This window comes from Ambystoma mexicanum, chromosome 5p, assembly GCF_040938575.1.
Source record: "Ambystoma mexicanum isolate Mex_15411 chromosome 5p, UKY_AmexF1_1, whole genome shotgun sequence".
NCBI classification, from domain to species: domain Eukaryota; kingdom Metazoa; phylum Chordata; class Amphibia; order Caudata; family Ambystomatidae; genus Ambystoma; species Ambystoma mexicanum.
In genome coordinates this window covers 554,577,715-554,594,200 of record NC_090930.1, presented here as the reverse complement: position 1 = coordinate 554,594,200, position 16,486 = coordinate 554,577,715, and the positions used below count along the sequence as shown (strand labels likewise).

The window sequence follows — 16,486 nt, the reverse complement described above, 5'->3', positions numbered from 1 at the left end:
GATTCCAGTAATGCTGTTTATTTTAAAGAAGATGGCATTTCCTTATCTCTTATGGGAAATGCCATTCTGTTTTGGAATGTAAGGGTTGCTTTGGAGAAGGTTATGTGAAGATTTTTGGAGTAAAAAAAAAAAATACAAAATAACAGGTGTCTGTCAAGGATCTGCAAAAAAAAACGAAGAAAACGGCTCTTTTCAGAGCCAACCTCAAAGGGGAAATGGGGCACACTATTTAAATTTACATTCACCATGCTCAGATTTTCGATATGTCCGCGGACATGGCGGTAGTCTGCGGACATCGAAATCACTAGCTAGGGGTTCAGTATGTTCTATGTTACATGTATATAAAGTCAGGGATATTATGGTTAAGTTGTGCTACTAAAAACATATGAAATTCAGTAAAAAAAACTTTGTTAAAGGGACGTTATGGTTAAGTTGCGCTACTAAAAACCTATGAAATTCAATGAAAAAACTTTGTTAAAAAGGACGTTATGGTTAAGTTGTGCTACTAAAAACCTATCAAATTCAGTAAAAAAACTTTGTTAAAGGGACGTTATGGTTCAAAGTAAAGTAAAACCGAAAAACCCCTCAAATTTGGTAGTTATGGTAAGATAAGCAACCATAACTCGCGCCACCGTGCACTGCTAACACTAACACCCATGACATCAAAGATGACATCACAAATGTCATTGATGACATCACTGATGACATCACATGGCTGGCTCTCCCTTTTTTTCCTTTACTGACATATCTAAGCCACATAGTTTTCTTCAGTAACAGTCAGGAAGTAAAAATTGAAAAGGTACTATATATGTAGACTTAGGGTCAAATCATATCATATGAAACATATATATAGCGGAAGACACAGGCTTGAAAGAGAGCAATCCTTTCTGTGCATGAAGATAATCATTAGAGTCATCAGCACTTTCTCATAGTTTTATTTTTATTACTATAACTTCCCTGTATATGCTCATATTTGTATACATTGTACTCTTTCTGGTACTACTTCTGATTTTTTGCTTACTTCTCTGTCCCTGTATATACTCATATTTGTATGTTTTGTTGTTTCTTTGCGTTTTGTCTGTAATAATGTAATTATGTATTAAGTGGGTTTTATTAGCTACTTATTACATGTTTCACAGTACGCAAAACTCTAATAAGAAAGCAGTTATCATTTCATTATTCTACATGGCAAGATTATGAATATTGCACCTTCATCATGTATACTGCACACACTGCCTAAGTTTCTGCATGAGTTGCTTAGTATACTGGATAGAACTTCATAATAGAATGCTATTTATATCAATGCATTGCTTAACGCACTAATTAGCTCATGATGTTTATTCAAATGATCCTTGACACTTTTTGGTCAACATTATAAGAATCTCTCCTACAGAGTTTTCATGAAAAGTAAATGCACATGTGATGTCATCAGTGATGTCATCGATGACACTTGTGATGTCATCTTTGATATCCTGGGTGTTAGTGTTAGCAGTGCACGGTGGCGCGACTTATGGTTACTTATCTTACCATAACTGCTGAATTTCAGGGGGTTTTCGGTTTTACTTTGAACCATAACGTCCCTTTAACAAAGTTTTTTACTGAATTTGATAGGTTTTTAATAGCGCAACTTAACCATAACGTCCCTTTTAACAAAGTTTTTTTCATTGAATATATATATATATATATATATATATATATTATATATATCCCTTCTTATGTATCTACTCACCTAATTATTATTTTTGGTTTTTATTTTATTCACCTCCGCACCTTGCAGAGACACCACCGGGAGAGCATCCCCCCACCCCGCTGCACTGTCCCATTTGGGGGTCCTGGCACGATAGTGTAGTAGGCAAACTAGGGCCTTGTACTATAGTTTCCACTGCCTAAACATTTTTTTTAAATAAAAAACCCCTACCCTCACCTACCACACCCCTGCCATTCTTCCTTCTGTCCGCTGCACTGACACAGTAGGCCGGGGGGGGGGCATGCACCACACTGCCCCCTGGTGGAGCGCAATGCACACCACGGTCTCCAGTCACTCATGCTGGAGCTTCTTGCAGGCTCACCAGCCCGACCCTCCCCGACTCCTCTGACCTAAACCTGAACTCTCCCCATAGGTCTAATTATATTATAATTTTGATTTTATTCCCCAAGCCCCCACCACGTCCTTTGCAGCTGCTTAAAGCACGGCAGCCAGATACTCCCACCGTGTGAGCCGCGCACCACGCTGACCTGCCCCCTGGTGGCCCTAAAGCACACCGCACTCCCTGCCACAGGCACCGGAGCAGCCAGCAAAGCTCCCCGTTGCTCACCGCACCATCCGAGGCCACCACACCACTGACTGACAGCCCCTGTGCCCCAGGAGCCCCGACTAACTTCGCTTGCCGATACCAGACTGCCAAAACACCAACCAGGCCCACACAGCAGGGAAGGAACGGGAGCAGCAACTGGACGTACGAAACGCCTCCAACCGTTGCTTGCTCCCCAACCTTGCCTGTCCCCTTTTAAGATCCCAGGAAAAGGGTAGCACTATCCCAGGCCAGCTCACTGACCTGTTCAGTGCCCAAAACCACTCTAGGGGGAAACGCTTGCACGTGCCCCCCCCTACCCCCCTCCCCACCCAGGGGTCCCCTTCTGGAAGGAACATAGGTAAATAGCCAGCTAAAATATTGTACCATGCGCTTGAGGAGCGTTTCAAAAATGTATTACCAGACTTCAGGTGGCTGAGAACATTGGAATCCGGCTGGTGTCAGGACAGAGATTCTAGTTACATTTTGAAAAAAGCACACCAAATAAAAAACTGACCAATTTCGATTTCAAACTGCTGCAAGCCATGTCTTTTTTTTCTGGAAAGTTGGAGACAGCTCAAAACTAAACCCAGATTATTTTCTATAAAGCATCAGCAGTTTGCCTCCTCCCTTCCACCCCCGTGCCCCCTGATATGACTTCGTGTAGCAGAGATTGATAGCAGGTAAATAATCAATCAGAGCCACGTTTTATCCCCGGCTTTCCCAGTTGACCAAATTGTGTGAGCTTTGGCACACCACGATACCTACCCGGGAATTAGCTCTCTTTTCTGCCAAATCTGGAAATGCTCAGAAATCAACGTGCACATCCATATTACTTTTCGAAACTAAAAGCATGTTTTCAGTTTAATTGCGGGAAATGTTCCACAAGACGTGGACTTCCCTCAATCAGACAGTTTATTTTGCAAAACGTGCCCAATTCCTCGTGTTGAGGGAGTTCCTTCGGTATACATCCAGTCTTGGCAAAGAGGCAAGGTTTTACTGATTGTGCAGGCTTCTTATATCCATAGTAACCTGCTTTGGCGGAGCAGAATGATGACTGCATCTTTAAGTAGCTCTAAAGTGAAGCTAAAAAGCACACACACAACTAGAAACCCTTTCACAGTGTGTGCCTAAATACTGATTGAAATAAGAATGGCCGCAACAGCGGTTGCCCAAATACATAAAGCATTGCACAATGTGTACCAATACTTGCAGATTCCTTTTCACAAGGTTGGGGAGGTTTTGTAAAACAATTTTTACCCCGTCTTTGTTTTTGAGCTAGTAGTCCATACGTTGCTTGCATTTCGTTTTTCACGCAACCGGATGGCAGAAGGCTTCTTTTGGACATGTCTCCGAAATGTGACTCCTCTTTCCCTCACTGCAGCCCGCTGAAGAGCAATGAAGGGCACGCGCGGATGGGCAGGAAGTCTCTGCACTTCGCATTATGTGGGTATGAAACGGAAGACGCTGTATTTCCTTTTTAGGGGAAGCTGGTGTTCAAAACAGCCTTGAGGAGTCCTAAAGGTAGACGCTCTTCTCTATAAGCTCCACGTTTGGACACGGATGGACTCTGTTACATCGCATGTGGCTCCTTGAAACCGTGCCACTGGCTGGCTGCACTACCATCGTTTATTGCCTTTATTAATTATTTATTTTTATTTATTATTATTTATCTGTTTTCCTCTGCACCTTCCACTTCTCCGCATCCATGCACTTTTCTCCTTTCCCTGTCCCATGCCCTTGTGTTCTCAATGTCACTGGGCCTAGTAAGATTGTTTTGTTCTCCCCTGTTCCCCTCCCTTGCTTTGTCGAGCGTGATACAAATAACTTATCATATCATATCATGCCAAGTGCTGCCAGAGGGTGGAGAAAGGAAGGGCAGCAACCAGGATGCATAGCGTCGGAAGGGTCTGTCTTGCTTTCTTTACAGTGTAGGAAGATGTCTGCGAGGCAGGGCCCGACGATGCATTGTTAACCACTTAAGTTCTAGGGACGAGTATGCTTGTCCTATTTGCATGGAATTTCACAGAGCTCATCAAATAGCACAAACGGAGACACTGAATTCCTTTCTGGATAAGTCAGACTGTAGGAAAAAAATAACTTCTGAAGTAGGGAGAAGACTCCTTTCAATTAATGCAAAAGATCAGCAAAAACTTTATTTTTGCCGCCACTCATCTAGAACAAGCTTTGGCAAAGCCAATAGGTTTAGCTGTCACATGTCAGGTGCAGCCTAAAATGGGCAAATATTGCCATCCTATGCCTGGACTAGTCACTGTATGTTAAGGTAAACCCCCACAGGCGCAGCCACCACTGGAAAGTCATCCTATGTAAGCTATGGACTCAGAGGTGCTGCTGTCATATACAAAGCACAGTCTAAATGCCCCAGTTATGCCATCTAAAGTCTGGTATAGTCATCATATGGAAGGTTTAGCCCCTCAGGTCGCAGTGCAGCCGACATATAACAAGGCAGCCTCACATGTGCCAATAATGCTATTAGTCGCCTGGTATCATCAGCAGGTGTAATATGAATCCTACAATTACACCTTTTATTGATGGATTGTTTTCTGTTCACTTATACTACTTTTGCCACAAAAACAAAACACATTGCACTACATTACAAACTAGCATTGACAAAGCCAAGAGTTTGGGCTTTTGTGTAGGCATGAGATAGGCATTTGTCAGGCACTGCCATAATGATAATGATAATGATGTGTTATTTTTATATATAGCGCCTTAATCCAAAGCGCTTTACAGAGCACATATTTACATACAATATCACCCAACCGAAATTGGTACTCATTTATCAACCTCGGAAATATGAAAGGCTGAGTTGGCCTTGCCAGGATTCGAACCTGCGACCTGCAGATCACACTCAGATTGCAGCAGCGAGCGCTCAACCGGCTGAACTATCTTGGTACCACCTAGCCTTAAGATAGCACCAGCTGGAAAATGGTGTGATTACCTGGGCATATGATATCAGCACATGGCAAATGCCTATCTAATACCTATACACAAGCCAAAACTGCTAGCTTTGTCAATGCTTGTTTTTTTAACAGGACTTCATGTTAGGGAGAATTCTCTCTTTAGGCTGAATTTCCTAACCTAGTGAGTCCCCCAGCAGCTTTGCTGGATTTCTGGAGTTTGTTTTTTTTCTCCTGCCAAGAGTGAGACTCTTTTTCTCCCACTCTTGGACATGATTTGTGGTATTCCTTTGACTGGTAATGTGTTTTATGGGCTATGGGGTCCTTTACTCCATAGGGTCTCATGTGTTTTTACTATGTGTGTTACACAGCACCCTCCGTGCAGTAACACAGGGGTGTCATAATGACACCCCACCATAGACTCCATACCCTGGGACTGACTACTGTCTCCCAGGGCATGTAAAGTCACCATTGGCTTTACTAGTCCCAAATTATTAACAGAAACCAGTACAAACCATCATATTGTGGACGTACTGGTCGGGGCAATTCGATTGCCCCGGGGTCTGTTAGTCGAGGGGGCACGTCTCAGTCCCCCCTGATCGAGTTTTGGCTGGTGGCAGTGGAAATTACTTTTTATATTCGACCGCGAATATTTCCCTATGGGATTTTCCCATTGTTCGAGGCTACCAACTTTAATTATTTAATTCTCATAGCCTCGAACATACCGCCGGTTTATTTAATTAATATTAATTCTCCGGTTGGTATTTTTTGCCAAGACTCGATTCTAAAATGGCGTTTGTGTTCTCTTCTGTGACTCCAACCCAAGTCGCGCCCTTTGTTCCACTTTTTGCCGGGCTTCTCCACAGAAGCCTCCAAAAGTGGTGCCACTCTGTCTGGGTACCACAGGGAGTGTGGGAGGGGGTTTAGGCACCCTGGACTGAGTTACCTTGGTAACTCAAGTCGCACTCTTGTGTGATTGGCCCAAGTGGTGAGCCGGCCGGCTCACCACTTAGCATGTTTGATTGACAGCCAGGCTGAGTGAATGGGGGTATGCTGCATAAAAGCAGGGCTTTGGGGACTGGAACTTCAGAAGTCGCCACAGGACCTGAGAATCTGACGAGGGAGAAGCTGAGCCGACCTACCACGACGACACCACCGGTGGAGCCCTGCGGAACCGACTCACCACTTCCCGACGACAGAGAAGATCTCCCGGCTGGAGAGGCTTCTTCCCCTGACTGGTGGGCACAACCAGTTTACCTTTCTTTCTTCGCACCCCAGTCCGGTTTGTGGTCGAACGGCCCGTGCCAAGCACCCCAGAGGCCGGATAGCCACTCACCACTGAACCGCGAATCAACGGACCGCTCCTTGTACCTGAGAAACTCCGCGGCTGGTTTCTTCCCTGGCAGTGCAACGGACTCCTGTATTCCTCCACGACGAGATCCTCTCTTCCCCCTGACGAAGCACCAACTTGCATCCGCTGCCAGGAACAACTGCCCCCGCTGGAGTGTTCTCACCACTTTAAGGTACTATGTCCGCCAGGCCTCCCTTTCTAAAGATTGCTACAAGGTAATAATAACTCCTTAACCTTCTGGACTGGGCTGGCCGCCTTGACCCTCTAGCTGGTCCCTTTCTTTGATCCAACTCCTTTTTGAACCATTACAAGACTTTTGTGCACTGCACCCGTGTGACCTTGGACACATTTCGTTTCGATCCTCTTAAAGCGGATCCGGCCTACTGACTCTGAATTCACGGTTTTACTTTGCCTTCCTCTCTTGTTATGTTCTTGTAAAAGTGTTGGGATCTGTTTCAATTTGTTCTCTGCTTTTCTCTCCCTTTTTAAAACGAACTATTAGAGAGCCATCTACGTTAAGCGCTCACCGCTGTCTGAAAATATGTGGGGCTTTACTTAAGACTTGTCTAATATTCTTTTAAGGGAGTGTATATCTTTTAGTGACCGTGTTTTTGAATTGCTTACTATTAGTGCCTGTGTGTTTTTCTAGATGTGGTTTTAAATAAATAAGTATATCTCTTTTACACCAAGCCCTGGTCAGTGTTTACTTGATCTATTGTGTGCTCTTGACCTATTGTGAATACTCTGTATACTGCCTAACTCTTCTTGAGGGAAGTCTGACTGCTCAGCCAAAGCTACCAAGTGAATCTGTGTGGTACAGACTGCTACCAAGTGGGTTTACTGCCAAACACCTGTAGTCTTAAATCTTTTGCAGTGGTCCCAGAGGGAACTGCACAGGTTTCTGCCTAACACTTCATTGCAAGGAAAAGACATAACTGAATTCCTCAAAGTCATGCTTAAGGCATTTTTATTACACAAGTTGTACATTTCCAAATGCAGTTAAGCCATTAACTCTAAGGAGAGTGCTTAGAAATAACACTGGCATGCCCATGTTTGACTTTACTGCTTGAAGGAGCAGGCTCAAAGAGATACCAGGATTATGTGTTTTGGGCTGGTATGACAGGCAGTGTGTGGGAATGGGCACGGGTATTAGTATGGCCATTGGGAGTGAATGGGTGGGTAAATACCCCAAAAAACTCCTGCAAACTGCGTGTCTCTCCCCACTCCGTCCTAGGTGTACTCCAATGCAATGGTTTCGGGTTGTAGGTGCTGCGTATGTACTACATAATAGGGAAAAATAACCATTGGATGACGCACAGTGAGTGTCTCTGAATAAAGGCCCCGGCTAATTCGCTGAGCTCCTCCTGCGGGTCATCTGCTTAAACATGAGGGAGAAAGACATTGTAATCGCGTTGCCAAATCTCTTTAGCGTTTAAACATGGCCAAGCCAATCAGGACAATTTAGGAAACAAGATACTTTAGACACTGACGCTCATTATATCCGGCTGTCCTTAATTACTGTCCCCACGGTTCGACACATCCCTTCCATCAGCCCTAAGGGGCTGCTTCACAATATTATTTAATGAATTCTGGATGAAAGAAAACTGCACATCTCCGACATGTTAATCTCCTTTGTGATTATATTTTCAACTCCTTTTGTAAAACAGATTGGCAACTGCCCAAATCCAAGAAGCATCTGTCTTTTGATGTAGAAAGAATGCGTTCCACGGGCAGTTACACCTGTAAAAAAAGGCGTATTTATTCTTTTAAGCTCCAGTTGCAGGCGAAATCGGTAAATAAGCAATTGCATCCACCTGCGGCATCCTCTCATTAGCATCTCTCACCCATGGAGCACACAGCCATCCTCATCCCATGCATGCGTCATACTCGGCTTTCTGCTTCCATCCATGCAAAGCCTACACCAGACTCCCAACGCACGTGAACAGGTGCATTCTTTATTCAGAAATGGATGAACTTTCCCAGGCCTGGGAACGCAACACGTGCCCCCTGTGCCTGTTAGGATCGGCACAACTGCTGGTCATTACTAAGTCTTCTATGCATTTGCCCACACTCAGTACAACCAGCTGTATGAATCCTAGATAACGCCTGTTACTGGACCTTCCTGTGTTAAAGATGGGACAGGGTGATAAGGCCCTGGGCAGAGTAAAAGCAAAGTCCAAACCAAGACTCAGGGCCCAGTGGGGTTCCAGGGGGGCAAAGAAACAGCCTGCCCAGCAGCCCAAGGACCCTAGTCAACCAACGACGAGGTGGGCTTCATTCAGCCGGAAGCACCAGGAACTGGAGGCTTCCAAGAACCCAGAGAAGAATCAGGAAACTGAAGAGGAAACATTTTCTCCAGGAGAAGACCTTGTAGGCCCGGCCTGAGAAAGGATGGAGAAGTGCACTCAACCAAGTACGACCAGATCAGCCTCTAACTTCCAGTTGCTGGCATTCCTCCACAGTGACCAGATAACAGCCGATTTGTTAAGAGCAAAACCCCAGACCCGAAACAGCGGTATTGGAGCATCCCCTCTTCCCACCGGCAGCCCTAAGTAAACTCAGAAATGACATCATAACCTACATTAGAACCTATATCAAGTCGGCGTCTGGAGGCTCCACAAGTATCAGAATGATCAATCTTGGAGGCGCTCAAGAGGTCAAACGACAGACTAAATGAGGAAAATTGCCTTCGTTCACTTGGCACTAATCCTATATCCACCAGCGGAAGGAGGGCTTCTATAGTCGGTTCCCCGGTGCAAGGCAGTAAGGAGTTTCCGACGATCCTGGCCTTTGAGGACATTACCTTGGACCCTTGGAGCAACGTGAATGTTGCACACAAGGGTACCACGAGTTGTTCACAGACGAGTAGCCTCAATCACCCTAGCAACAACTGAACACATGTAAACTAGTTGGAAATAAGCCACATGGAAAGATTATCGGTGGACATGAAGCAACAACTCACCTGCCCTTACATAACATAGAGGGGCTGGTGCAGGACGAGCTGCGGCAATACATGCTGTGGATGGAAACTATGGAAACTGCAACCGCAGAGCTTAACCAATCATGACATGCTCTGATGAGGAGACCATCCTGGATAGGCAGTGAAACCGCAACTCGCTGCAGCTGCTGGCTTGTCTCATTCCCAACAAAATTCCCATGGAAAAATGTTTTCCCAAGACGGCAAGCAAGTCTAACAAGCCTACCTCTGTGTCGCCAAGCAACAGAGGTGTTGTGGAAAAGGGAGTCTTGCGACAATCTGCCAAAAAAGCCCACCAGTCCAACTGAATGACAGAGAACCAGCAATCAAGACCTCACTAACCAAGCCAACAGGGCACCAAAGGGATCCCTGAGAGAGGCACCAACAGAGGCGGATGCTACCATGGATACCAAGACTGCTATGGCGCCATTTCAACGCAATACTGGTAGTGACGGGGAGAGAGTCCTTCCAGCAGTTCCCGCAGCGCCTGCGAGTAGGGTGGTAAGGTGAGGAGCTCAGACAACTAAAGCAGATTGGGCCACAACATTGACACAGGCAAAAAGCCCACAAGACAGCATTAGATCTTTTGCACATAATACCGAACAGGGCAGCGGGAGTTGCGGGGGTGACCCACACCCCCCCAGTTCGGTATTATGGGCTGCGTGAGGTGTCCCCCACATACATTAAAGGCAGTGCGGGGGACAAACGTACGAATTCCCAAAAGATCAAATTACAAAATACAGGCAAGTGGGCTCCGTGGTTTTGTAATTCCATCTTTTGGGATACATTTTTTTGACGTACATCTGGCCCCACATGGGACAAGAGCTTCAAGTCATCAACCATGAAGGACTGCGACCCACTCTGGGACAGGAGGAGACTAAATTCTATGTTCACCTTCAAGGAACGCAGGCCTAGAAACAAGAACTGATATAAACGGATCCTGGTCCCAGCAGTCCCGGGGGCTTCACCAATGTCGCCTTCAAATATTTCACACATGTGCGGAGTTTGAATGACTGCATGTTCTGCTGGGGTTGTAATGTCCATTTTGGCTTCAACAATTTGCATGTCCGTACTTGCCTGATACAACGAAGAGGGGCTTAGCCTGGGAAAGGAATCCAGCTGTTCTTAGAAGTCAAAGCTAGACAGTCACATATTCACGACACATGGTTTGATCTCATCATCTCAGCACTAACATCTCCCCACGAGGCCACCTAAAAACAATATGGCGGCTGGCCAGTGGGTGTTATTTTATCGGCTAATCTTGGGGCCAACATTATCGACCTCATCAAGGCCAAATTAGACAAAAGTCTGTTGAGGATAATATGACTGCAAAGTATGCTTTGTCCAGCCACACAGCTGATGGGGTGCATGATTGAGTTACACTACAAAATCCAAAGCATCGTTAGCTAGTCACTCACTGAGAGCAAACCAAACCGGCACTGCCCTTCTGGGCCCCTTTCCCTGACTAGCCTCGTGGGTTGGGCCTCCCTCCCAAGTCTGGTCCAGCCCCCCATTCCTCCCACTTAGAGGGTGGTCCACCACCAGCATCCTCTGGCACACTACACCTCCCCCCGCTGTGCTCCCTCCATCACTTACCTAGCCTCTGGGCTCTTCTTCCTTCTTCCCCTCCCCCCTTTTTTATGCCCTCACCCCCAGATCTTATCTCCCTCTGCCCCCCTCCACCAATTCCCTCCCCCCTGCACTTCTTGTTACTGCACTTGCACGATTTGAATGTCACAAGGCCTAGTAGGACCGTTATGGTTGTTTATCTCCCCTGCCCCCCCTTTTGCCTTGTGACACCTGGAAACACTTTTTGCTGTATAGCGCCTTATGAATATTCCACAAAACAAAACAGAGGGTATTAAGGGTTGCACGAATTTGGAAAGGGGAGGTTATAGGTACAGTCAGTAGTGCGTGAAAAACAAATTGCACAACACAGATGGGATTGACTATTTAACCCGATTTAATATCATGTGGTTACAGGGAACCTGGCTAACAGATGATTTCTATATACAGGGATATCAGTTTTATTCAGTGAATGTGGAAAAAAGTGCAAAGGGCTGAAATAAGGGAAGCCTGATCACTATGATCCGAAAACGAGGAGGGGTGCAGGCTTTGCTGAAATCTTAGATCAATGATCATTCTATTGCTCCCTTGGCCAGAATAAGACACATGTGGTTAACACACATTCTTCCCCCAAAACCGACAAAACAGCTCAAGAGGAGCTGAGATCAAGTCTACTTCAGACGGGTTGAGAGATCACTGATCATGGGCAATATGAATGTAAAGTTAGGGTCGCTCCCCATAGTGTATAATGAAACTAGGTTAGTGGAAGATCCTTGTGGGGTCCTTAAGATCATGGAGGTAAACAGCTAGCTACCCTATTATCAGAGTTTTCATTGGTTGAGCTGAACAGTAGACCTCTGGTTGATACTCCACCCCAGACACACATTTAGAAGGGGGATCTAGTCCACTACCATAGATTAAATGATTATGGACTGCCACCTCTATAGATAGCTCAGAGATTTCCATGTGGAAGAATGACCTGAGCGTGATCATCTACCACTAGTTCTATTTGTAGATCTATACAGCCCCTTGATGCCATCAGAGGATATAGAGAATACCTTCCACACTGGTTATCCAAATAGACGGCATATCAAAAAAGTTTACACGCAGAAGATATAGCAGGTGTGCGTTATCCTTTCCTCCAAATACAGCTCCAACCAGCAGCATTGGTTGCAAAATGTGTACTCTTGGTTGAGTGACTCAGGAATAAAACATGTGAGGGTCATGAGTGGCATTTCAAGAATATCCCATTTACACATGTTCATACCCCTGGGTTTGATGGTTACTGTGGGGCATATATAGGAGAGAACTAGGCTACCCCTCCCTTTCACACTTTGAGGTATGTGTAATGCACCACAATGTGACAGGCCACAAATTGGTCTGTCTTTAAATAGCAGATCATTAAGTCATATCAGTAAAAAAGAATTTATTTATCATCAAAATACAAAATATTGTTACAATACCTTTAAAACAGGCCAAATTCACAACTATTTCAAAAGAATTGGTGCACCTACAGATTCCATATTGTAACTCATATAGAACTTATGTGGGTTGGTCCAAACAATCAGTATGGTGAGGTTAGTATGCAGTGACTTAGTGTGTTGTTTCTATTTCAGTACACTTTTAAAGTCAGGTTACGGTAGGGAACAGAAGAGAATTTTAAATAATGCGGTAAGGGGCAGGATCATGTTGGCTGGTCAAATACACCATCAGAAAAGAGAAAGGTTTCCAAAAGAACGAGAAACATGAACATATAGAGAAACAGTGGAATTTTTTATCTCTATTGGCACTTAACAACGATCATATCCTGGAAACTGGTAACTAAGGTGTGGGAAAGAGACGGGAACCCTCATGAGGAATGACTTTCAAGAACACATGGATGTCACACCTTTTTTCTTCGATGAGCATCGGGAAAGGTCTCAGCCAACTGATAACAGTACCAAAATAACTTTCTCTCGGTGAGAGATTACTACAGCCATTAAACAACTGAAGCACAGGAAAGCTGCAGATCCAGATGCGCTGACATCGGATATTTTTGTTGCATTTTTCAATTGGTCGGCTCCCACACTGGGTAAATTATTTGAGGCAATCATTGAGTGTGCTAGGGTCCCAAGCGCTGTAGAAGTGGCATAAGTGTGCCAATATTCAAAAAGGGTGTCCCAGACAACCCCCATTGCTACAGATCCATCACCTAACTAGATATTCTGAGGTTAGCCACTTCAAACTGTACTGATTTGTTCCCCACTGCCCCCAATGTTTTGTTCATTGAACGCTTGCTACCTCGAACTCCTACACTCTGTTAACCCAACACTGCATTGCCGTTCTAAATTTCTAAAATCTGAAATCTACCGTTCTCCAACTTAACCACCTAGAATCTTCCAATCTAATCTTTGCCACTTCCAACCCTGACATTTGCTATTCCTATCTTGAACCTAAGTCCTTGTGAACACCTTCTCTTGCAATTGTAACCCCTGGATCCCACTGCTTTGTGTACTCCAGCCCGAATCTAAATACTCTGACCCAGATACTTTCTTGAACCTAACCACTCTGAATTTTGCCACTTTGAACTCTAACCACCTGAATTCTTTCTACCAAAACCACCCACACCGGAATGTCAAGATTCCAACCAAAGAAAATATTCCAACGATGACACAAGCTCGACATGGTCGCTTCCGCCTCTAGAAGCACCCCAAAATATTGGTTATTACAGTAGATCACCACAAAGAACCTCAAAGAATTTCCCTACCATAAGGATCATCAACCTCAAAACAACAAATCAAATAGAGAAACTCTGCCTGCGAAACCAAATCTTGCTTGCTGCTAACCTAACTGCCTGACATCTATCACCACGAACCCATGGGAACTCCACAGACCAAAAAACAAGGCACCCCAGGAGGGCTTTTGACCCAGGAGAAAATGACTAATATGAGACCTCTTTGATAAAGCAATCTACCATAAGCCTATAACCACAGCGAGGCACCTACCACTGTGTGCAGCCCCACTTCGATCGACTCCTGAGACCAAGAAAGAAGTCACTGCAGGAGGGCTTTTGCACTGGAAAAAATTACTTATCCGAGACCTCTGACAAAGCAAGCCACCACAAACCTATAACCACACCGAAGCACCCACCACTGTGGTTAGACCCTCATCGATCTATTTAGTCCGAAATTGTCTAACACTATGGCATACCCGCTCTGATCAAAACCAACAGGAACTATCAACAACAAAGACTCTCCCAACTAGGGAACCTACTACCAAAACAGCTTAACTCACAATCAGATTCACAGTAGAACACTGGCCCCCAACAGTCACAAAACACTACAACCACAAGCATGTCCCAGTACAAGAAGGACAATGAAACAAGAATGGAAAACAGAACAAGAAAGATGAATGAAACCACACCCTTGTGAACAACAGGAACAACCCACCAGAATTTGCAACACCTCAAATACACCATCAGCCGCCTCTAAACGAACTAAAGATATGGACAAAGACAAGAGCAAAAACATGATAGATCTCTCGCTACCTTTCCACCTACAATCCTAGTACACCGGAAAGCCAACAACCCACAACAAAGTACCCAAGTAATACTAGCATGGACCCCACCAGATGGTCAACCCACCCCCCACAACACACAGAACCAGGGAATGTTAAAAACAGCTTCAGAAAAACACCCATAAGAACCCAAGCTGAGCTAGATTCCCTAACCATACACACCCACAACATAACCATAGATTGGAAAAGGGACCACAAGGACATCCAAACACCCCACTACAACCAATCAGAACAGAGAAACCCATTGCGTAACTTAATAGAACTCCTCGACGAAGGCACAGATGATTCAACCGCACACCCGGCAAAAAACAGGCTCACCAACAGAGTTGAAGAATCAACGGTCACCATCACAACCGAAATGTGAGAAGTTATACTTAACAAAGAACAAGCCAACTCGCACCCAGCAGCGGGCAGGAGGCTTCTAATTATGGCTCATTTGAACATACTCCTCCTACTCACAAGGATGAGCTGACTGAAGGCCCCACAAAAATGTCCGTGTGGCATGGAGTTGGACAAGGTCCTCGCTCATTTTCTCCTGATCTTCCCGCAATACCAAAAGGAGTGGAAGGAATGGTTAAACCCATACATCCGAGACCATCATATTAGGTTGAGCAAGGAAGCTATGTCTGCAGTAATTAACTCTGAGGACACCCAGTTTTTATATAATTTCGCCGAGTTTATAAATAAAGCTGTAAATCTGAGGTTGCGCATCATGCACAGTACAGGACCTAAGCTGTTATGAGCAACTAACCTGTTCTTGATTCGACTAACATCATCTGTTTTAATTGTAATTATGTGGAGTGGGGATGATCAATATTATAAGCTTGTTTAATTGTCTAATTTATGGTTGTTATTGTGTATGTGCATTTGACTGTTAATGGAGAAATCCAAAATAAAATTTGGAGGATAAATCCAAGTTGTATGACTTCCATTACAGTGCATGGGATCTGTGGTCCTTTTCTATTTGTAACAAAGTCCACCTAGCCATTGCCACTGAGATGGAAGAGCCTGGACTAGGCGGATGGAGACTCTGGCTCATCTTCATATTCATCCCATTCAGAGAGGGGACCCCAAAACAGACCATTGAGTGGACTTGTAGCCCCGCTCCTAGATCTGAATTGGAGAAGGAACTACACTTCCAAAAACCTTTGCTGGACAACAATTCGGCCAACAAGAACTCAAAGACACAACACTGCCAGTTTGTAGGGGACACACGTTTTTGCATTCATTACTTTATCCTCACATGGTCAAGAATTGGTTTAGTTGCATATGGGTGGGGCAAATTACAGGTTGGTCTCCTTAGTAGTTAAAAGATGAGGGTTTTAAGAACTATAAATTCAGCTGAAATGTGCCAACTGTGGGTCACACAAGTCAAATCCTCATCGTTTCCATTGCAACATGCACAACCTGTGGCTCCCCAGATGTTTTGGACTACCACTCCCATCAGGCCTCCCCAGCAAAGACAACTGTGAGGTAACTTGGTATTTGTAGTCGAAAATATCTGCAAAGCCAAATGTTGCAGACCTGCTTTTGTAGAATCCAGGAAAAGATGATGTGGTCCCAAGGTGGCCGAGGGAAGCAGTTTGACATGCCTGGCAGTGACATTGGAATTGTTGCCATCCACCCCTTTCCTCCCTGCCACCTTGTACAGCTGTACCCCTCCTCTCTGCCCCTCTGTATCCTACCCTCTGCTGTATATCTGTTCTGTTGTTACCTCTCAAAAGCCCTCTGTTATGTATCTGTACTGTTCTATACCTCTGTAAAGCGCCGATTTGTGTATCTGTATTATTGTATACCTCTGTAAAGCGCTCCCCTGCTTCTCAAA

At 44.9% G+C, this 16,486-nt stretch overlaps 1 protein-coding gene across 1 annotated transcript in view; it reads left to right on the top strand.

The window, feature by feature from the left end:
* TNMD (tenomodulin) overlaps nt 1–16,486 on the top strand; it is a 526,836-nt gene that overhangs the window by 505,275 nt on the left and 5,075 nt on the right. The gene's annotated exons all lie outside the window — the stretch shown is intronic.